General features: G+C 45.8%; 1 long non-coding RNA gene and 2 other non-coding genes across 3 annotated transcripts; 1 reads left to right on the top strand and 2 right to left on the bottom strand.

Annotated features, from left to right (window-relative positions):
* Nucleotides 1–3,306: 3,306 nt before the first annotated feature.
* Nucleotides 3,307–10,024, bottom strand: LOC132659976 (uncharacterized). The gene is made up of 2 exons (XR_009601101.1): nucleotides 9,612–10,024; nucleotides 3,307–3,427 (listed from the first exon to the last, which is right to left on the bottom strand). It is a non-coding gene; the product is annotated as an uncharacterized LOC132659976 (long non-coding RNA).
* Nucleotides 10,025–11,781: 1,757 nt separating this feature from the next.
* Nucleotides 11,782–11,854, top strand: TRNAC-GCA (transfer RNA cysteine (anticodon GCA)). The gene has a single exon. It is a non-coding gene; the product is annotated as a tRNA-Cys (tRNA).
* A 4,451-nt stretch (nucleotides 11,855–16,305) lies between these two features.
* Nucleotides 16,306–16,412, bottom strand: LOC114115478 (U6 spliceosomal RNA). The gene has a single exon (XR_003589815.1). It is a non-coding gene; the product is annotated as a U6 spliceosomal RNA (small nuclear RNA).
* Between the last annotated feature and the right edge of the window lie 6,086 nt (nucleotides 16,413–22,498).

Genomic DNA, 22,498 nt, shown 5'->3' with positions numbered 1-22,498 from the left:
GTTGTGGCCCAAGTGTTTAGTTGCTCCATGGCATGTGAGATCTTCCTGGACCAGGGATTGAACCTGTGTCCCCTGCATTGGCAGGCAGAGTCTTACCCACTGGACCACCAGCGAAGAATCAACCAATATTCAGAGATGTTTTTAGGATTTTTTCCCCATTCTTTTTCCTCCTTTTTTATTTACCAGCATCATCACATGCCTCAGAATTCAGGTCCTCCCTGTTGTACATCTCATTTCTTCACCTTTGGGCACATCCTTCCGTTACATTAATAGTGATACATGCTCCATATAGATTGAGTATCTTAGTGAGGAAGGGCTCACAGACATTCCATTTTTTCTCAAAGTTCGGAAATTCCTTTTCAAATTGGGCTTCTATTTTGTCCTGTTGCTTCTGAAGTTTCTGAGGGACATTGACACAGACCGAACTCAGCCAGGGCCCCTGGAGATTTTGGCCTCCTTTCTGTGGAAGTCAAAGGCATTTGTGCCTCTGGACTTGCTGAGGACTTCCCAGGCAGCGTTAGTGGTAAAGAACCCACCTGCCAATGCAGGAGACCCGGGAGACTTGGGTTTGATCCCTGGGTCTGGAAGATCCCCTGGAAGAGGACACGTCAGCCCACTCCAGTTTTCTTGTCTGGAGAATCCCATGGACAGAGAAGCCTAGCGGGCTGCAGTCCATAAGGCCGCAGAGAGTCGGACATGACTGAAGTGACTTGGCAGGCACACAGAAGCTGTCAGTATCTTGTAAAAATTAATAAACGGGAACCTCACTAAAACGGAGTCAGGAGGGTTCACGCAGGGCATTCTCATGCCAGTACCACTCTGAGTCCATACCGATCCGGACAGGAAGAAACGTAGTTCGCATCTCCCGCAGCAAATGACACTACTTGACTCCCACCAGCCAAAGAAAGAAAAGTGTTTCCTTTTTGCCTGGCAACAATCCAGCCAATGAAAAGCCACCATACTTCGAAGTCCTAGTTTCCTCCAATGGACTTTTTGTTTATAACAGTTCCTCCCAGCTTCCCCTTCTCCTTCATCAGAGAGTTTCCTCTCCTTTGCTTCACTGGACTTCCATAGCATTACTCCAGTTGCAGGTCCCAAACTGTAATTCTCTGCTGCTCCCCACCCCCCGAAAAAAACCATTTTGCTGATAGAGTAACTGCGTGTTTTATTGTCTGTGGTTAACAATCTTCACCATCATAGTTTCTACTAGTCCTCTTCAGGTTCCAAAAGTCGCTTGGTATCAAGTATGTCATACTAGAGAGAAAACGACCAATTTTGGAGGTGGTTACCATGGAGACCCAGAGCAGAGCAGGAAAGACAAATACTCAGTTCCTCCACGTGCCTGCCCAGTCTTGTGCTCTGGGGCTGTTCACGAGCATTTCATTTGTGGTTTAATGCCAGTCCTCATTCACTCACTCAGCAGATATGGACTAAGCATGTACTAAGTGCTAAGTGTGATGCTGGCACGGATATGTCAGTTCATAAAGAAGGAGAGCCGGTCCATAAACTTCTGCTAAGACTGACAGCCGCCCTCTCTGCCCAGAGCAGGAGGAACTCTCAGAGGTCTTAACCCTGTAATGAAAGCTCTGCTTCTACAGTTTCGCCTCTGCGAAACAGGATGTAAAGAACTGATCTCATGGGGCAGGTGAAGACTAAACAGGGCATCTATGAAAATGCTTGGCACAGTGCCTGCTGCACAGTAATTCCTGCACTGCACTAGAAAGCACTGTCTTGGTAGACAGTATTTAAATAATTATCTAACATCTCTAGTGGTAATAACAAAAGCGCACACCTCAGACTGCGACTTGAAACCAGCCAAAACTCAGATTGGCACTTGCACACATGGGCTGGGACTTGAACCCTCTTGTCTTTTAGTTAAAATCACTTACTTGGTGTCAGGACTTACTGAAGCTCAGGTTCTTAACATCTCAGTACAGAAGGAATTTATCAAGAGGCAAAATGATAGGCAAGAAGTAGATGTATTAATATAGGATGCTTGTCAGGAATATACGTGGGCAGGCAAGGGGGTGGCTCCGCCCCCAGAGTTATGTGGGAAAGCGAGTTTATTTACGGAAATACACACTCCATAGACAGAATGTGGACTACCTCAGAAGGCGAAAAGTCCCAAAACACGGGGTGGTTAGTTTTTATGGGCTGGGCCATTCCATAAGCTATTACACGGGAAGATTATCCCAACTATTTGGGGAAGGGGCAGGGATTTCCAGGAACTGGATCACAGCTTACGTTTTGGCTTTTTATCATTGGCCTTGAAACTGTCATGGTGCCTGTGGGTGTGTCATTCAGCAAGTTGAGGCCTCACAATGAATGTATAAGGAGGCTCAAGGTCTATGGAAGCTGAATCTTCTGCCGTCTTGGACCTCATTGGTTCCAGCCAGTTAATGTCGTATCCACAATGACTGCGTCATTCTAAAAGTTGTGCCCTGCCCTCTTGCCTCTGGTCTCAATAACAACGCTAGCAACTGACACTTCCACAGTGCTCACCTACTGCATGCCTGGCACTGTCTTGGGTTCTTTATGCACATGGATTCATTTCATTCTGAGTACTATACCCTCTATCTACAACAAGCTGATGCAACTCAGAGATATACATGATCTGCCCAGGGCCACACAGCGAGCAAGTGATAAAGGCAGGATTAGCTAGACTTATGTTGACTGATGGTGACTGCAGCCATGAAATTAAAAGATGCTTGCTCCTTGGAAGGAAAGTTATGGCCAACCTAGACAGCATACAAAGAAGCAGAGACATTACTTTGCCAACAAAGGTCCGTCTAGTCAAATCTATAGTTTTTCCAATAGTCATGTATGGATGTGAGAGTTGGACTGTAAAGAAAGCTGAGTGCTGAAGAATTGATGCTTTTGAACTGTGGTGCTGGAGAAGACTCTTGGACTTGGACTTGGACTTGTAATCCCCTGAACTGCAAGGAGATTCAACCAATCCATCCTAAAGGAGATCAGTCCTGAATATTCTTTGGAAGGACTGATGCTGAAGCTGAAACTTCAATCCTTTCGCCACCTGATGTGAAGAGCTGACTCATTGGAAAAGACCTTGATGTTGGGAAAGATTGAGAGCAGGAGGAGAAGGGGACAACAGAGGATGAGATGGGTGGATGGCATTACTAACTCAATGGACATGTGTTTGGGTAAACGCCAGGAGCTTGTGATGGACAGGAGGCCTGGTGTGCTGCAGTTGATGGGGTCGCAAAGAGTCAGACACGACTGAGTGACTGAACTGAACTCATGTTGACTGGGGGGGGGGCGGGGGGGGGGGAAGCACAACCTAAAAGTTGAGATTTATGTTTTATTTGGCAAACAAAACTGAGGTCTTCAGCCTGGGACAGATGATCTCAGATAGCTCTGAGGAACTGCTCCGAAGAGGTGAGGGAAGAGCCAGGATACATAGGAGTTTCTGCAACAAAAACAAGTAGTCAGAACATCAAAGGTTTACTATTAATTAAAAAGTCCAGTGACCTCAAGGTAAGGAAATTGGCCATTTTCTATGTATAGGAAGATGCAAGAGTCTGGGCTCGCTGAAACCATTCCTTTGATAGGCACCTCAGCCATCTGAGGCTTCCCTGGTGGCTTAGAGGTTAAAGCATCTGCCTGGAATGTGGGAGACCCAGGTTCGATCCCTGGGTCAGGAAGACCCCCTGAAGAAGGCAATGGCAACCCACTCCAGTACTCTTGCCTGGAGAATCCCATGGAGGGAGGAGCCTGGTATGCTACAGTCCATGGGGTCGCAAAGAGTCAGACATGACCGAGTGACTTCACACCATCAGCTATTTGGGGCCAGCATCCTGTGACTCTCACCTTTAGTCTCCTTGGAGTACAACACTGGGGCGAGGGGTGGGGGAGTGGCTGCAGGGGCTGATGGCAAACATCCTGTTTCTATGAGTTTCCTCAGACAGGATGGCTGTGATGTGATGGTCTGATGGCTGCAACGTCCTTTGTTCATTGATGGCAATTCTTCATTCACACCTCACAGAATCTGCTCCTAGCCATGGTGTTGGGCAGCGACCCCACTTGGCTTCCTGTCATACTGTGATTTCTGATGAGAAATATATATTTGGTCTGCATCCCTGTTCCTGCAACAGCACTCCTGAAACCCTCAGAATTTCTTAAGTGAGGAGGGCAGCGAAGGTGAGTTTTCTTATGTTAGTAGTTGAATTTGGGGAAAGACCTTAGGTAAGAGTGGGAGCTGCTTGCCAGCGGAACTAACCACAGGACTAGAGAGCTGAAACTTTCCATTTCACCCCCTTGACCTGGGGGGCAGAGGGGCAGCCGGAATTTAAGTTCAATCACTAATGGCCAACGATTTAATCAATCATGCCTTCCTAGGTAATCATGCCTTCCTAGGTAAGGAAGGCTCCATGAAACCCTCAAAGGAGAGCGTCCAGGTGGTTGAGCCCATGCGGGTGTGGGAGGAGCGGGGCTTGCAGAGGGCTTGGGAGCTCCATGCCCTTTCCGGTCCCTTGTCTCTGCAGCTCTTCTGTCTGGCTGTTCCTGAGTTTTATTATTGTTATTCAGTCACTAAGTCATGTCCAACTCTGTGATGCCATGAACTGTAGCCCACTAGGCTCCTCTGTCCATGGGATTTCCCAGGCAACAGTACTGGAGCAGGCTGCTGTTTCCTTCTCCAGGGGATCTTCCTGACCCGGAGATGGAACCTGCATCACCTTCATTGCCTACACTGGCAGGCGGATTCTTTACCACTGACCCACCAGGGGAGCCCCCCTGAGTCACAGCCTTTTTATTAAATGATACTCTGTGGACAGGTTTCCTGAGTTATGTGACCCACTTTGGCAAACTAATCACAAAAGTCTATCAAGCCTTGTGGGCCTTAAGCCTTGTGGGGCTCCTGGGCACACAGCCTTCCTGGGACCCCCATTTCTTTGATTACGGGAAATAGGCTTCATTCAGCCTCTATGACCTTCCCTGAGTTCCACTGGGCAGATTCAAGCAGTTATTCATTAGGGAAGGGAGGGGATGTGCAACCAGGAAAAGCAAACAGTCAAGAGAAACAATAGGGTAAGGTCCTGCTTCCCCATCAATACACACAATAATCAATATCTTTGGGCTACTTTGCAGACACTGAAACTCCCTCCAGGTAGGAGAAGTGAATGATGAACCATAGATGCTGCCTGCAAGCATGTAGACCCCAGAGCAGTTGGAACATGAAGGTCGATGACACGGACTCCTACTTACCTCACCACCAACCCATCAGAAGAATGTCCATGAGCTGATCACGCCCTCTTTGGATACTTACTACAAAACTTCTCCAAGTCTCCAACTTAGGACATATGATTTTGAGGGCATTAGCATGCTGTGGCCCCCTTTGCCTGTCAAAGCAATAAAGTCATTCTTTTCTACTTTACCCAAAGCCACCCCCAAGGTTTAATTCAGTGTCAGGGTACAGAGGCCAGAATCGGCTTTCCAAAGAGGAGGTCGTGGGAAGCTCTGGTCTACAGCTGGTCAGGCAGAAGCACAGTCCATGCTTCTTGCGTCCACAGGGTCACAAAGAGTCGGAATGGCTGAGCGACTGGACAAGAACAGAAGCACAGGTGACAACCTCCGCAGGACCCTGTGGGCCTTCCTGGGACAGACTCCCTTCCCATGAGCTCTGCTGTCGTTCTGCTCTGAAATAGTGGTGACAGTATCTGATGCATATTTTCTGAGTTGTTTTTTCAGATCCTAAAACCCCCACCACAAAAGCTGGAATCAATATTGCCAGGAAAAATATCAGTAACCTTAGATATGCAGATGACACCAGCCTTATGGCAGAAAGTGAAGAGGAACTAAAGAGCCTCTTGATGAAAGTGAAAGAAGAGAGTGAAAAGGTTGGCTTAAAGCTCAACATTCAGAAAACTAAGATCATGGCATCCGGTCCCATCATTTCATGGCAAATAGATGGGGAAACAGTGGCTGACTTTATTTTTGGGGGCTCCAAAATCACTGCAGATGTTGACTGCAGCCATGAAATTAAAAGGCACTTACTCCTTGGAAGGAAAGTTATGACCAACCTAGACAGCATATTAAAAAGCAGAGACATTACTTTGCCAACAAAGGTCTGTCTAGTCAAGGCTGTGGTTTTTCCAGTAATCATGTATGGATGTGAGAGTTGGACTATAAAGAAAGCTGAGCGCCAAAGAATTGATGCTTTTGAACTGTCGTGTTGGAAAAGACTCTTGAGAGTCCCTTGGACTGCAAGGAGATCCAACCAGTCCATCCTAAAGGAAATCAGTCCTGAATGTTCATTGGAAGTACTGATGCTAAAGCTGAAACTCCAATGCTTTGGCCACCTGATGTGAAGAACTGACTCATTTGAAAAGACCCTGATGCTGGGAAAGATTAAAGGCAGGAGGAGAAGGGGATGACAGAGGATGAGATGGTTGGATGGCATCACTGACTCAATGGACATGGGTTTGGGTAATCTCCAGGAGTTGGTGATGGACAGGGAGGCCTGGCATGTCACGATTCATGGGGTCGCAAAGAGTCGAACATTACTGAGCGACTGAACTGAAGTGCGTGGTGACAGTATCTGATGCACATTTTCTGAGCTGTTTTTTCAGATCCTAAAACCCTCACCAATGGGAGATGCTAATTACTTGTTGACCCTGAGCCCATAGCCCAGGCCTCCTGGAGCCTGAAGACTGATAATGTGAATGTCACCGTCATGTCACCATCAACGGATCAGACAATCGTGCACCAGCTGGCCACATACTCTCTGACCCCCACCCCACCCCCACCCCTCACCTGGCCTGTAAGATTGCTTGGCTGAAACCCATGGGGAGTTCTGGCTTTTTGAGCCCTACCTGTCCTGGACTCTTTGTCTGGCATATTACAACAAATGCTGCGCTTTCCTTCACCACAACTTGGGGTCAATAGATTGGCTTTACTGCCTGTGGGTGAGCAGACCCAACTTTGGTGCAGAAACAAACCTGGGCCACAGACAGGCAGCTGAAGGGGACTTAGTGGAGGGCAGTCTTGTGGGACTGAGCCCATAACCTGTGGAATCTGACACCGTTTCCAGGTAGGAAGTGCCGGGGCCAGCGTGAGGAACTCTGCCCTTGGCAAAGGTCATGAGGAAGGAGGCTTTGGCATAGGCAAAGGCGTGATCAAGCCTCAGGAAACCCCCTGTTCCCAAGCATCTACCCCCAAACAGAGTACTTTATGGGGGGGCGCTCCCTCATAACCATTTCTCTCAGAGGAGTTAACTTGCAGCTCCAAGTTAATAAAAATTCCTGGGTGTGACAAGAATGTTTCAACTTGCGAACTCTGAAGGTTATCTAGCCTGCCTGTATAGGTTCATCCAGCCACATGTGATTGTTTACAACCTCCTAACTGTGAGAGGCACGAGATGTTTTAGACTTACTAAAGGCAAATTCTTTCATGAAGTTAGAAATTATTAGTATAGTGTGTTGGTTAGGAATTATATTGGTGAAGGGTTTTTCATTTGTTGTGTCAATAATTGCTGCTAATTCCCTGCCCTGGGTGGGACTAGGGAGTCTCAGGTCAAACCTCTCTGCTGACAGACTAGCTTGTGTGACAGGATTATCCATACTCCTGCCACTAGGCACATGATTGTTTACTACCTCTTAACCATAAACAGCATGGAGAGTTTTAGAGTATTTTGAAAGTCTTAATTAGCATAGGGCTTTTCTCATTGTTGAGTCAATGATTGCCACCAGGCCTCCATATCCTTAGGCACCTGGGTATATATTAATCAATGTATTTGGAATATAGAAAAGGAAATATAGTAGTTTTTAAGGTTAGCAATACTATACTTTTTGAGTTAATGAATTTTCTTTTTTGATATAGATCACTGTACTTTGTTATAAATCACTGTGCCCTTGCTATGTAAAAATGTAACTTTATCACTATCTTAAGACCTAATAGATCTTAAGGGGAACATTGGTGAAAGAATTTTCATTTGTTGGACTGATGTTTGCTGCTAAATCTCCATATTCCCTGCCTTTATAATGAATATAACTAACATATAGGAGAAATAAGTATTAACCTTTAAGATTAATCATGTTAACCTTGGGTTAAATAAATTCCTTTCTTGATTGTAACTCACTACACCCTCACCCTATAGGAATGTAACTTTATTTGGAGGGTGGTGCCTGGTTTAGAAAAAAACAGCCTTGGAAAAAATAAGTTTTTTTGGTTATCAGAAAGAAAGGGTCGTAAATGTCAGCAGGCCTCATGATGATGTAAACCCCCTAAGACCTTTTTATGTGAAGCACCTGATTTTGATAAAGGTCAGGACTGCTGACCCCCTCGTGACTCTGTATTCATCCCTATGTGTAACAAAAGGTATATAAGCAAACCTAAAAATAAAAGAAATGGGATCAGTTTCTGGAAAGACTGATTTCCCCATGTCCTTCTTTCTTGCTCCCCGTTTTTCTGGCTGAATTTCCATCTGGAGCATGGATGCTATTCCATGTAAACCAAGTTATTCAGCCTCTTTTTCTCCACTAATTTTCCTACTACACTATCCGTTTCTAATCTCTCTATATGTCTATAATTAAATATGTATTTTTCCAAGGACGCCGACTCCATCCCCACCTTCGAATCACCCTGGATCCACCAGGGCTGGACCCTGGCAAGGAAGGATCTGAATTGAATTGAATTGTAGGACACGCAGCTAGTATCAGAAAATTGCTTGGTGTGGGGGAAAAAAATCCACATAATTGACAACCAGGAGCATCAGAAGTGTTCTGTGTGGATTGTGGTTGTTCAGTTGTTCAATCACGTCTGACTCTTTGCGACTTCATGGACTGCAGCCCGCCAGGCTTCCCTGTTGTCCTTCACTATCTCACTATCTCCTGGGGTTTGTTCAAACTCATGTTCATTGAGTCGGTGATGCCATTCAACCATCTCATTGTCTGTTGCCCCTGCTTCTCCTGCCCTCAGTCTTTCCCAGCATCAGGGTCTTTTCCAAATGTCAGCTCTTTACATCAAGTGGCCAAAGTATTGGAACTTCAGCATCAGTCCTTCCAGTGAATATTCAGGGTTAATTTCCTTGCAAGGTTGATCTCCTTGCAGTCGAAGGGACTCTCAGGAGTCTTCTCGAGCACCACAATTTGAAAGCGTCAATTCTTTGGTGCTAAACCTTCTTTATGGCCCAACTCTCACATCCATACATGACTACTGGAAAAAACCACAGCTTTGACTGTACAGACCTTTGTTGGCAAAATGATGCATCTGCTTTTTAATATGCTGTCTAGGTTTGTTATAGTTCTTCCAAAACTGGGACTTTCCTGGTGGTTAAGACAGTTCAGAATCTGCCTGCAATGCAGAATACCTGGGTTCAATTCCTGAGTCAGAAAGATCCCCTGGAGAAGGGAATGGCTACTCATTTCAGTGTTCTTTCCTGGAAAATTCCACCGACAGAGGAGCCTGGTGGCGTACAGACCATGCCATATTTCAGAGCCTCTCGCTCTCTAAGATGGTCCACACTGTCTATGGAATGTGTTTCTCCCTGAGTAAATCTGCTTTAAATCTGCTCTAACTTTACTTCGGCTCACTCTGGAAGTGTTTTGTGCATGAAGCCAAGGACCCACATTTGGCGGTCCGCCCCAAGGACTCACCTGAGATCTGGGACTTGACCATCCTTTGGGTCCCAGTTTCCTGTGATATCTTAATTAGGGGATCGTGAAATCGGGGTCCTCTCTTAGAATGCTTTCTCTGGCACCTCTATAGAATTTAGGCTGGGGGGAAGTGGATCAGCAATTGTTTGAAATCAGCATTTTAACATGTCAAAAGCCTAGAATCTGCAGTCAAATGATTCTGCTCTCAATTGTCCAATACAGCCTCCTGTGTTCAAAAACAGGAGCATGTGTCCCTTGGGCAGCAAAGAGATCAAACCAGTCAATCCTAAAGGAAATTAACCCTGAACACTCATTGGAAAGATGGATGCTGAAGCTGAAGCTCCAATATTTTGTCCATCTGTTGCAAAGAGCCAACTCATTGGAAAAGACCCTGATGCTAGGAAAGATTGAGGGCAGGACGAGAAGGGAACGACAGAAGATGGGATGGTTGGATGGCATCACCAATTCCATGGACATGCATTTGAGCAAACTCTGGGAGACTGTGAAGGACAGAGGAGCCTGGCAGGCTGCAGTCCATGGGGTCGCAAAGAGTCAGATGCTACTTAGCAACTAGGACAACAAATGTGTTTGAATCTACGTAGAGAAAAATCTGTTATGGTGCATATAGTATGAGAGAAGACCCATATTGCCTTTTACATTAATCTTCTGTATCATTCAGTTTTTCAAGGGAGCCATTGTCCTTGTTTTTGTGTTCAGAAAAAAGTAATGTTATTATTATTTTTTAATAAATCCCTTTCTTTTCCATGGAGCTCAAAATGACAGCATCTAGTGAAGTCACAGACCAGCGTGCCGTGAGAGACTGCAAATCCACTGGTTACCCAGGCAACCCAAAGGCAGTGGATGCTGTGTTCTCCGAGCCCGGCCTGATAGACGCCCTTGGCCGGGTTTCCACGGGATTAGCCTGAGGAGCCAGCTGGCCCTGAGACAAGCTGAACTGCAAGTCAGGAGGGGTCTTTCTTTTCCTTTCTAGGAACCGCAAATCCTTAGGCCTCTTGTCATGCTCCCTGCTGCTCCCCTCACCCACACTAGAGTAGATCACACATTTCACGTTTCATTGAAGTAGAGCATAAACATGCCTTTCAAATACAGCAGTGTGTACATGTCAAACCCCAACTCCATAACTATCCCTTCTCCCCATCCCCCCGCCCCCCAAGCATAAGTTTAATCTCTAAGTGTGTGAATCTGTTTTTGTTCTGTAAATAATTTCCTTCCTATCGTGTTCTTTTTAGATTCCGCATATGAGGGATGCACTATGATACCTATTTAAAGTGGATAGCCAGCCAGAGCCGGCCGTGCAGCACAGAGAACGCTGCTCAGTGTCACACGGCTGCCTGGATGGGAGGGACAATGGACACAGGTGTATGTAGGGCTGAGTCCCTTCACTGTCCACCTGAAACTGTCACAACATTGTTCATTGGCTTTGAGCAGCCGCTTCAGTCGTCTCTGACTCTCTGCGACCCCGCGGGTCGTAGTCTGCCAGGCTCTTCTGTCCATGAGTTTTCCCAGGCTGTCCCTGAGTTTCCAAGAATGCTGGAGTGGGTTGCCGTTTCCTCCTCCAGGGGATCTTCCCGACTCAAGGATCAAACTCACTTCTCCTGCATTGCAGGCAGATTCTTTACCCCTGAGCCACCAGGGAATCAGCTTATACTCTGATGCCAAACAAAAAAGGTTTGTTTTGTTTTTTTTTTAATGAAGAAAAGTGATACGCGATGCTTGTAATCTTCCCTTGTACCATACCTGATCTCCTCCAACAAAATTTACGTTAAAAGCAAATCAATGAATCACCCATCCTGTGTTTTCTTCTCTGAAGCCAGTTCATTCACAACTCTACTGTCTCAATGAAGCCACACATGAAGCGTCCACTTCACCCAGCCGAGGCTGAGCCAGGGAGGAAATGATGCATGTCTTCAGAAAAAACCACAGGCCCAGTGATGACAAGACAGGGCAGATGGACCATGTCAGGAAGATTCACAGGGGCTGGGGCAGCAAAGAGCAACCAAGGCCCTGGTGGCAGAGGAACCAGAGGGCTCAGAAGGTTGTCGGTAGGAGGAGATTTTCCTCTACCCTTCTAGATGCTTCTGGTCAGACTAAAAACTGAATCGATGTGAGACGGAGTAAGGGGAGACAATCAAACAGAAGTTTAGTTATATCCTTGGTGGCTCAGATGGTAAAGCGTCTGCCTGCAATGCAGAAGGCCCAGGTTCGATCCCTGGGTCAGGAAGATCCCCTGGAGCTGGAAATGGCAACCGACTCCAGTATCCTTGCCTGGAGAATCCCATGGTCAGAGGAGCCTGATAGGTTACAGTCCGTGCGATCGCAAAGAGTTGGACACGACTAAGCAATTTCACTTTCTATAATATACATGGGAGATCCAGATAAACTAAGGCACTCACCAAAATAATTGAAGCCTTCACTTTAAATAACATCTTCAGCTAAAGATGAAAGAGGATGTGGGGGGTAGTGGTTGGGAACCACAAAGGGTAAAAATGCAATTCACATGAATAGCCAAGCAAATGTCTGGTAAACACATATTTGCTGGGTCACACAGAGACAGTGGGTCACAGAGTGGGCTCTGATCACTAAGCCCTGCTGAGTTCCCCCAGCCCCACCGAGCCCAGATCTTTGCAGATATCTCTGCTGATAGCTCTATTCTGGGGAATTCCCTCCATCTAAACTCTTTTAGGCAGTTAGGAGGAATTTCAAGGTTTCTTCCCAACTCTTCTGGGTCTTGATTCTTTTCAGCTCAAAATAATCCACATGCCAAAGAGACATTTCAGGGAGGAAAGTTTTTCCCCCTACAAGGTGATGCTTAAGGTGTATGCGTGCGTGCTCAGCCCCTCAGTTGTGTCCGACTCTTTGTGACCCCATGGACCATAGCCCACCAGGCTCCTCCTTCCATGGGACTTTCCAAGCAAGAATACAAGAGTAGGTTGCCATTCCCTTCTCCAGAGGATCTACCTGACCCAGGGATTGAACCCCTGTCTCCTTCCTTAGCAGGCAGATTCTTTACCACCGAATCATCTGGGAAGCCCCAAGGCCTAAGGGGCTTAAAATCTGACAAACAGATGGCAGAGCAGGAAGGGATATCAGCACAGAGAGACCAACCCATTCAAGATATATGGAGTGAAAGATATATGGCAAGTTCTTGGTCTGATGGTGCCCACTGGGTGAACGTGAAAGAGGTCACTCAGTTGTGCCTGACTCTTTGCAACACATGGACTATACAGTCCATGGAATTCTCCAGGCCAGAATACTGGAGTGGGTATCCTTTCCCTTCTCCAGGGGATCTTCCCTCCAGGGGATCGAACCCAGGTCTCCTGCACTGCAGGCAGATTCTTTACCAGTTGAGCCTTGAGGGAAGCCCAGCTGGGCACAGCCTCTCTAAGACACTGACATCACTCTTACGATTCATAGCAGCGGCCACACCATACACATTCTACATCATTCCAGTTCTTCTTGGATTTTGTTTCTCTGCTATCTTTCTTGCCATACTCTGCTCACTTCACCCATTCTGAACTTGACCTTGTTCCCAGCCCCCTCCACTCCCTGTCAAGCTGGCGTCCCATCACACCGTGGCCCCCAGAGGGTCCTGGATTGAAGGAAGGCATTCACTCTTCCACCTGGTGCCTGAGTGTCCGTTCGGCCTGGAAGTTGGAAAGCATGACTGGGAGCTTCAGGAGGCAAGGCTAACTGGTGTCCATGTTCTGAGTCAGGGCAGGCTAGGAAGTCACAATGGGTCCAACACATTAGGTCCGAAAAAGCTGTGGAGCAAATCTAGGATCAACAACAGACAACAATCATTCACTCATGGGGATTTCTACTGAACATCTTTTTAAAATGCATTGTCTCACTCTTTCTGGTTGCTCTAGGTCTTCACTGCTGTGAGGTTTTCTCTAGTTGTGCAGGATGAGGTAACTCTGCACTGCAGGGCACAGGCTTCTCACTGTGGTGGCTTATTTGGTTGTGGAGCACAGGCTCTAAGCTCCTGGGCTTAAGTAGTGGCAGTATTTGGGCTCAGTAGTTGAACACAGATTGAACCCATCAGGTCCTTGCATTGGCAGGCTGTTCTTTTTTTTTTTTTTTTTTAATTTTTATTTTTACTTTGTTTTACTTTACAATACTGTATTGGTTTTGCCATACATTGACATGAATCCACCACGGGTGTACATGCGTTCCCAAACATGAACCCCCTCCCACCTCCCTCCCCATAACATCTCTCTGGGTCATCACCATGCACCAGCCCCAAGCATGCTGTATCCTGCGTTGGACATAGACTGGCGATTCAATTCTTACATGATAGTATACCTGTTACAATGCCATTCTCCCAAATCATCCCACCCTTTCCCTCTTCCTCTGAGTCCAAAAGTCCGTTATACACATCTGTGTCTTTTATGCTGTCTTGCATACAGGGTCGTCATTGCCATCTTTCTAAATTCCATATATATGTGTTAGTATACTGTATTGGTGTTTTTCTTTCTGGCTTACTTCACTCTGTATAATCGGCTCCAGTTTCATCCATCTCATCAGAAATGACTCAAATGAATTCTTTTTAACGGCTGAGTAATACTCCATTGTGTATATGTACCACAGCTTTCTTATCCATTCATCTGCTGATGGACATCTAGGTTGTTTCCATGTCCTGGCTATTATAAACAGTGCTGCGATGAACATTGGGGTACATGTGTCTCTTTCAATTCTGGTTTCCTTGGTGTGTATGCCCAGAAGTGGGATTGCTGGGTCATAAGGTAGTTCTATTTGCAATTTTTAAAGGAATCTCCACACTGTTCTCCATAGTGGCTGTACTAGTTTGCATTCCCACCAACAGTGTAGGAGGGTTCCCTTTTCTCCACACCCTCTCCAGCATTTATTGCTTGCAGATTTTTGGATCGCAGCCATTCTGACTGGTGTGAAGTGGTACCTCATTGTGGTTTTGATTTGCATTTCTCTAATAATGAGTGATGTTGAGCATCTTTTCATGTGTTTGTTAGCCATCCGTATGTCTTCTTTGGAGAAATGTCTATTTAGTTCTTTGGCCCATTTTTTGATTGGGTCGTTTATTTTTCTGGAATTGAGCTGCATAAGTTGCTTGTATATTTTTGAGATTAGTTGTTTGTCAGTTGCTTCATTTGGTATGATTTTCTCCCATTCAGAAGGCTGTCTTTTCACCTTGCTTATATTTTCCTTTGTTGTGCAGAAGCTTTTAATTTTAATTAGATCCCATTTGTTTATTTTTGCTTTTATTTCCAGAATTCTGGGAGGTGGATCATAGAGGATTCTGCTGTGATTTATGTCTGAGAGTGTTTTGCCTATGTTCTCCTCTAGGAGTTTTATAGTTTCTGGTCTTACATTTAGATCTTTAATCCATTTTGAGTTTATTTTTGTGTGCGGTGTTAGAAAGTGATCTAGTTTCATTCTTTTACAAGTGGTTGACCAGTTTTCCCAGCACCACTTGTTAAAGAGATTGTCTTTACTCCATTGTATATTCTTGCCTCCTTTGTCAAATATAAGGTGTCCATATGTGTGTGGATTTACCTCTGGGCTTTCTATTTTGTTCCATTGATCTACATGTCTGTCTTTGTGCCAGTACCATACTGTCTTGATGACTGCGGCTTTGTAGTAGAGCCTGAAGTCAGGCAAGTTGATTCTTCCAGTTCCATTCTTCTTTCTCAAGATTGCTTTGGCTATTCGAGGTTTTTTGTATTTCCATACAAATCTTGAAATTATTTGTTCTAGTTCTGTGAAAAATATGGCTGGTAGCTTGATAGGGATTGCATTGAATTTGTAAATTGCTTTGGGTAGTATACTCATTTTCACTATATTGATTCTTCCAATCCATGAACATGGTATATTTCTCCATCTATTAGTGTCCTCTTTGATTTCTTTCATCAGTGTTTTATAGTTTTCTATATATAGGTCTTTAGCTTCTTTAGGTAGATATATTCCTAAGTATTTTATTCTTTTCGTTGCAATGGTGAATGGAATTGTTTCCTTAATTTCTTTTTCTACTTTCTCATTATTCGTGTATAGGAATGCAAGGGATTTCTGTGTGTTGATTTTATATCCTGCAACTGTACTATATTCATTGATTAGCTCTAGTAATTTTCTGGTGGAGTCTTTAGGGTTTTCTATGTAGAGGATCATGTCATCTGCAAACAGTGAGAGTTTTACTTCTTCTTTTCCAATTTGGATTCCTTTTATTTCTTTTTCTGCTCTGATTGCTGTGGCCAAAACTTCCAGAACTATGTTGACTAGTAGCGGTGAAAGTGGGCACCCTTGTCTTGTTCCTGACTTTAGGGGAAATGCTCTCAATTTTTCACCATTGAGGATAATGTTTGCTGTGGGTTTGTCATAGATAGCTTTTATTATGTTGAGGTATGTTCCTTCTATTCCTGCTTTCTGGAGAGTTTTTATCATAAATGGATGTTGAATTTTGTCAAAGGCCTTCTCTGCATCTATTGAGATAATCATATGGCTTTTATTTTTCAATTTGTTAATGTGGTGAATTACATTGATTGATTTGCGGGTATTGAAGAATCCTTGCATCCCTGGGATAAAGCCCACTTGGTCATGGTGTATGATCTTTTTAATGTGTTGTTGGATTCTGATTGCTAGAATTTTGTTGAGGATTTTTGCATCTATGTTCATCAGTGATATTGGCCAGTAGTTTTCTTTTAAAAATATGGAACGCTTCACGAATTTGCGTGTCATCCTTGTGCAGGGGCCATGCTAATCTTCTTTGTATCGTTCCAATTTTAGTATATGTGCTGCCGAAGCGAGCACTGGCAGGCTGTTCTTATCCACTGTTCAGTTCAGTTCAGTTCAGTCACTCAGTCGTGTCTGACTCTGCGGCCCCATGAACTGCAGCACATCAGGCCTCCCTGTCCATCACCAACCCAAACCTATTTCCATTGAGTTGGCAATGCCATCCAACCATCTCATCCTCTCTCGTCCCCTTCTCCTCCCATCTTCAATCTTCCCCAACATCAGGGTCTTTTCAAATGAGTCACTTCTTCACATGAGGTGGCCAAAGTACTGGAGCTTCAGCTTCAGCATCAGTCCTTCCAATGACTATTCAGGACTGATCTCCTTTAGGATGGACTGGTTGGATCTCCTTGCAGTCCAAGGGACTCTCAAGAATCTTCTCCAACACCACAGTTCAAAAGCATCAATTCTTCGGCACTCAGCTTTCTTTATAGTCCAACTCTCACATCCATACATGACTACTGGAAAAACCATAGCCTTGACTAGACAGACCTTTGTTGACAAAGTAATGTCTCTGCTTTTTAATATGCTGTCTAGGTTGGTCATGACTTTCCTTCTAAGGAGTAAGCACCTTTTAATTTCATGGCTGCAAGCCATTGTACCACCAGGGAAATCCTACTGAGCACCTTTTACTTGTTAAGCACTGGGCCAGAGGCTGAAGATACAATGAACAGAGTTAACCCCATCGCTCCATGGCTGCTGTTGCTAAAGCTAGTGGTTTTCCTGATTAGAGCATCTGGTGTCTGCTCTGATTGGTCAGGCCTGTGACACAGTGACGGTTAATTATTTTTCATGTCACCTCTGGTCCCGGGCGGGCTTCCCTGTTAGCTCAGCTGGTAAACAATCTGCCTGCAATGTGGGAGACCTGGGTTCTATTTCTGGGATGGGAAGATTCCCTGGAGGAGGGCATGGCAACCCACTCTAATATTCTTGCCTAGAGAATCCCCATGGACAGAGGAGGCTGGTGAGCTACAGTCCATGGGGTCACAAAGAGTCGGACACGACTCAGCAGCTAAGCATAGCACTGTTCCCTGGCCTTGTGAGAGGGCAGATACAGATGTTAATCAATATTGATAGTGATAAATGTATAATTACAAACTGAAATAAGGAAAAGAACTTGGAACTTGACCTAGACTGGGAACGGTGGTCAGGGAAAGCTTCGGGGAGTAAGCAAGCCTTGAGCTGAGATCCAAATGGTGGGCAGGAGATAACTGGCAAAGACGTGGAGCAGAGGCTTAGAGACGTGGAGCGGAGGCTTAGAGCATTGTGAACACAAAGGGAGACCCAGACCGCTCTGTGGCTGGAGTTTGGTTGAATCTTCTAAGGAGAAGGGGTAAAATGCAGGATTGATGAGCTGTGAAGTGTTCTGAGTTGACTTGGGCATCAGTGCCTGCTGTGGTCTAAATGTTTCTGTCCCCCCACCCCCAGACTCATTCCCAAAACATTAAAATCCTAATGCCTGAAGTGATGGTTTGGGGACATGTAAGCCTTGAAGGTGGAGTCCCAATACAGGAGATTAGTGTCTACAAAAGAGACTCCAGAGAGAGCCCGAGCTCCTCGTTCCATGTGAGGGCACAGCAGGGGTCCGCTGGCTTATCTCCCAGGATGAGGACCCTCACCAGAACGTGACTTTTCTGGCACCTTGATCTTGGGCTTCTCAGCCTCCAGCACTATGAGAAATAAATTTCTGCTGTTTTTAAGTTACCCAGTGTGGTACCTGTGGTAAAGAACCCACCTGCCGATGCAGGAGACCTAAGAGATGCAGCTTCAATCCCTGGGTCAGGAAGATCCGCTGGAGGAGGAAATGGCAGCCCGCTCCAGTGTTCTTGCCTGGAGAATCCCAAGGACAGGATCCTGGTGGGCTACAGTCCACAGGATCGCAAAGAGTTGGGTATGACTGAAGCGACTTAGCACGCACCCAGTCTGTAGTGTTTAGTTATAGCAGAAGCCAAAACGGACTAAGACAGTAATCTTTCTTTTTGACGGGGGAGGGACAAGAGAGTTAGTGAGATTCATTTAAGAAGAGATGGTGGTTCAAGGCACGAGCAGCTGAAGTGTAAAGTGATGGACTTGGCGCCGCTGTCCCCACCGCAGGTTGGAGAGAGTACACAGCAAGAGGCAGCGGGAAGTGGCCTGGGCCAGACAAGCCAGTCCATCCAAGTCTGGCCACACTGCCAAGAGCTGCCGTTCCACGTAAGAATCCCCTCCTTCATCACTGAGATACCTCATAAGCAATGGGAGGGGATTTTATGGGAGAAGGGACACAGGTGTATGTACGGCTAAGTCCCTTCACTGTTCACCTGAAACTATCATAACATTGTTAATCAGCTGTACCCCATTTCAAAACAAGAAGTTTTAAAAATAATAATAACAACCTCATAAGCTTCCCAAATGTGCAGACATGGTGAGCCAAGACATCTCTCCCCTTCGCCTTTGGCTGGGGAGGGCTTCAGTTAGAGTTGGGGGCTTGTCAGTTGGGATTCTCAACTCAAACAACAGAATCACTCCAGCTTAAGCAGAAAGGACTCATATTAATAGAATCTCCAGGAAAGCCAGGGGATGGAGCTTCCAGACTATGGTGGTGGTGGTGGTTTGGCCGCCAAGTAGTGTCTGACTCTTTGCGACTCCAAGGACTGTAGCCTGCTGGGCTCCTCTGTCCATGGGATTCTCCAGGCAAGAATGCCGGAGTGGGTTGCCATTTCCCTCTCCAGCGGATCTTCCCAACCCAGGAATCGAACCCAGGTCTCCTGCTTTTGCACGCAGATTCTTTCCCAACTGAACTACCAGGGAAGCAACCTGGAACCACACCCAAATTAGCAATGTCTATCCACCCAGCAGAGCCATTGAGCTCAGTCACAGCAACCTGCATCACCCAAGACACTCTATCATCTGTTTCTTACTTGTTAACAGGGCCATCTTAGACAGACCAGGACCCACTTTGTCGTGGAACGCTTTACTTTCACTCAGGGCCAGCTACATAATTCGCAGGTCCCAGTGAAAAATTAAAGTGCTGAGCTCCTTGCCCAAAAATTAAGAATTTAAAGACAGAGGAATTAGACCCAGCGTGGGCCTCTCTGAGGTCCTTGTGTAACTGCATGGATCAAGTCTGCCTCCTTTTCCTCCGGGTTGACCAGATTTATGTTGTTTGGACACTTGTCTAACCTGCTGTTGCTGGACATGGTGGGAAGAGGTGGGAACTCAAGTGACAATCCTCAATAATAAGATAACTGGTAAGGTCTGGATCCATCTGGAAACCTATCAGAGCTCATTGGGTGGGGAAGGGAGGTATCATAAAATTCTGGGACCTACACAAAGAAGGACAAGGATGAATTCCAAAGCTGAACTAGGAACAGAAGCCGATTTGGCAAGCTTGCTCTCTTCATAATGCTGGACTTCTTGTCTCGGGATGCGGTTGTTATGGTGAGTGAACTGGGACAGAAGTGTGAAACACTACAGAGAGGTTTCTCTTTCTTCCTTCTTTCTTTCCTTTTGTCTCTTTCTTCCTTCTTTCTTTCCTTTTGTCTCTTTCTTCCATAAAACTTTGGTCAAATGTATTCTCTGGAGCTAAAGTGAGACATCCATAACCCGGTATTTCATGACAAAGGATACATGCATTCAACATTTCTATAAAAAGAAAAAAAACACCCCAAGATTCAACCATCCATACCAGGCTTTTCCAAAACCCATGGGGCCTCCGCTAGGGAAAGCATAACAGCACGTTGATGCTGGTAATACTGCACGCTCATCTGCACACCTGGAAGGATTCGAGCTGTAAGACTAACTCCCACCTACAGGGCTCAGGGGGTCTGAATAGGGGTCCAACAACGTCTGCTCTGGGAAGGAGTGGTAGAAAGGGTGTTACCCTGACTCGTGTCCTTAAGTGTGCTGAGCTGAGGAGGACAGACACAGGCGTAGAAAAAAGGGGAGCCCGGTTTGAGACAAGAGAGTCAAAGTGTAATGGAGAAGCCAAAACATAAATGGCAGGTGGAGTATAGGGCTGGAGATCTAAGACTGAGAAAGTGGAAAGAGGAAGCGGGAGTGAGTCCAGAGGTCTCCAGAACAGAATCCGAGTTGCGGTTGTTGTGGTTTTTAACATTCCTGGGAACTCATTTAGTGCAGCAGATGGGAAGACACCCCAAGTCTAGAGTCAGTCCACCTAGCTGTAACACTTCCCCTCCGTGACTAACTGGGCGACCTTGAAAAAAGTGATTTAACCTTATCAAGCCTTGATTTTCTGCAAAGATTAGACAGTAACGAGGATGAGACAGTATGAGATAGTAATGAGGAGAGTAATGAGAAGTACATGAATTATTAAAGTAGATAACAATGACTGGTTTTTGGTAGGAATTCAAGAAATACTAGGCGGTGATGGTGATGATATTGAAGTTTACAAAGATGGTGATGATGATGGTGATAAAGGTGACTGATATTGATGGTCAAGGAACCTGGCCTCTCCTGAACCCTGGAGTGAGCACCATGGGGAGGGGTGGATGAGCACGTGGACCCCACAAGAGGGGTAGTGGTGGGCGATGAGGCACAACCAGGGGAGGAAGAGACGGGCAGCACGGGGAGCTAACAAGGAGACCTGTGCTCATCGCCAGCGAGACACGCCCAGGGCGGCATCTCAGCCACTCTCTGGAGAAGCACAAGGTTGAACTGGAAATACATGTTATACACAATGACCACCAGACTCTGGGCAAGTGTTTACAAAGAGATGGAGTGAAGTCGGGAGGAAGAGAGAGCCCTGCTTTCAGATGACCACATTTGAGGAACAGCTCTGCCTGAGATGGGCAATTCTTTTTCTCTCCGGAGGTTTACAGGAAATGACAGAAAGTGAAAGCTCCCATTACCACTTGTGGGCACCAGGGCACCAGATTACGCCAGTTCTCACATCTGAACCTCCCACACCCGACCTCTGTGAAAAAATAAGGAGCAAGAACAGAGAAGTGTCCGTGACAACTTCTGGTTTTGTTTTTGTCTTCTGGAAATGTGTGTTGCGTTGAATGACCATACACAGAAGGCAGGTTTAGTTTTCTTTTCCTCATTAGAAAAGGGGTGTGAGCTTATTAGAGAAAATTTGGAAAACACAAAAGGTCAAAAGTCAAGAATAGGCATCACTGAAAAGACCATTCTGCAGAGATTACTGCTCTGCATTTGGGCTTCTTTTCGATCCCCCGGTTGGGAAGATCCTCTGGAGGAGGATATGGCAACCCACTCCAGTGTTCTTGCCTGGAGAATTCCAGACAGAGGAGCCTGCTAGGCTATAATCCATGCGGTTGCAAAGAGTCAGACATGACTGAGCGACTAACGCTTCCTTTCATTTATCTTGTGGTTCAGTTCCTAAGTCGTGCCTGACTATCTGTGACCGTGGACTGCAGCCCGCCAGGCTTCCTTGTCTTCCACCATCTCCCGGAGTTTGTTCAAATTCACGTCGAGTCGGTGATGCCATCCAACCCTCTCATCCTCTGTCACCCCCTTCTCCTCCTGCCTTTGGTCTTTGCCAGCATCAGGGTCTTTTCCAATGAGTCAGCTCTTCACATCAGGTGGGCAAAATATGGGAGCTTCCGCTTCCGCATCAGTCCTTCAGGACTGATTGGTCTGATTCGTTCATTTGAGCATGTCCAGGTAATACACACACACTGATGTGTTACACTGGTATTTTATTTGACAAGTGGATCACATGAGGAACAGTTTTACGTTCTACATCTTACACGTATCACTGACATTTTTATATGGCATGAAATGTTCTCCGAAAATGATTTACATACAATGAAATGACTCCTTTGCATGCAATTCTGAAAAAATTGGAAGGAGAGTTGACAAACACAGAGACTTCTATTCCCATCACCACAGTCAAGATCCAGAACAATCCCTCACCCCTACTAGAGCCCCTACGGGCTCCTTTTTAGTTAGTGCCCTCTCCAGTCTTAACACTGAAAAGTACTCCATTCCTATAATTTTGCTTTTTTTCAGAATGTCCTGTAAATAGAATGATATAGTACCTAGCCTTTCAGTCTGGCTTCTTTCACTTGGCACAATGCAACTGAGACTCACTCACACTGCTTCATTTATCCATAGCTGGTTACTTCTTACTGCTACAGTAT

This window comes from Ovis aries, chromosome 6 (genome assembly GCF_016772045.2).
Source record: "Ovis aries strain OAR_USU_Benz2616 breed Rambouillet chromosome 6, ARS-UI_Ramb_v3.0, whole genome shotgun sequence".
Taxonomy (NCBI): domain Eukaryota; kingdom Metazoa; phylum Chordata; class Mammalia; order Artiodactyla; family Bovidae; genus Ovis; species Ovis aries.
Note: the sequence above shows the minus strand (reverse complement) of the source record. Positions and strands in the feature narration are given on the sequence as shown.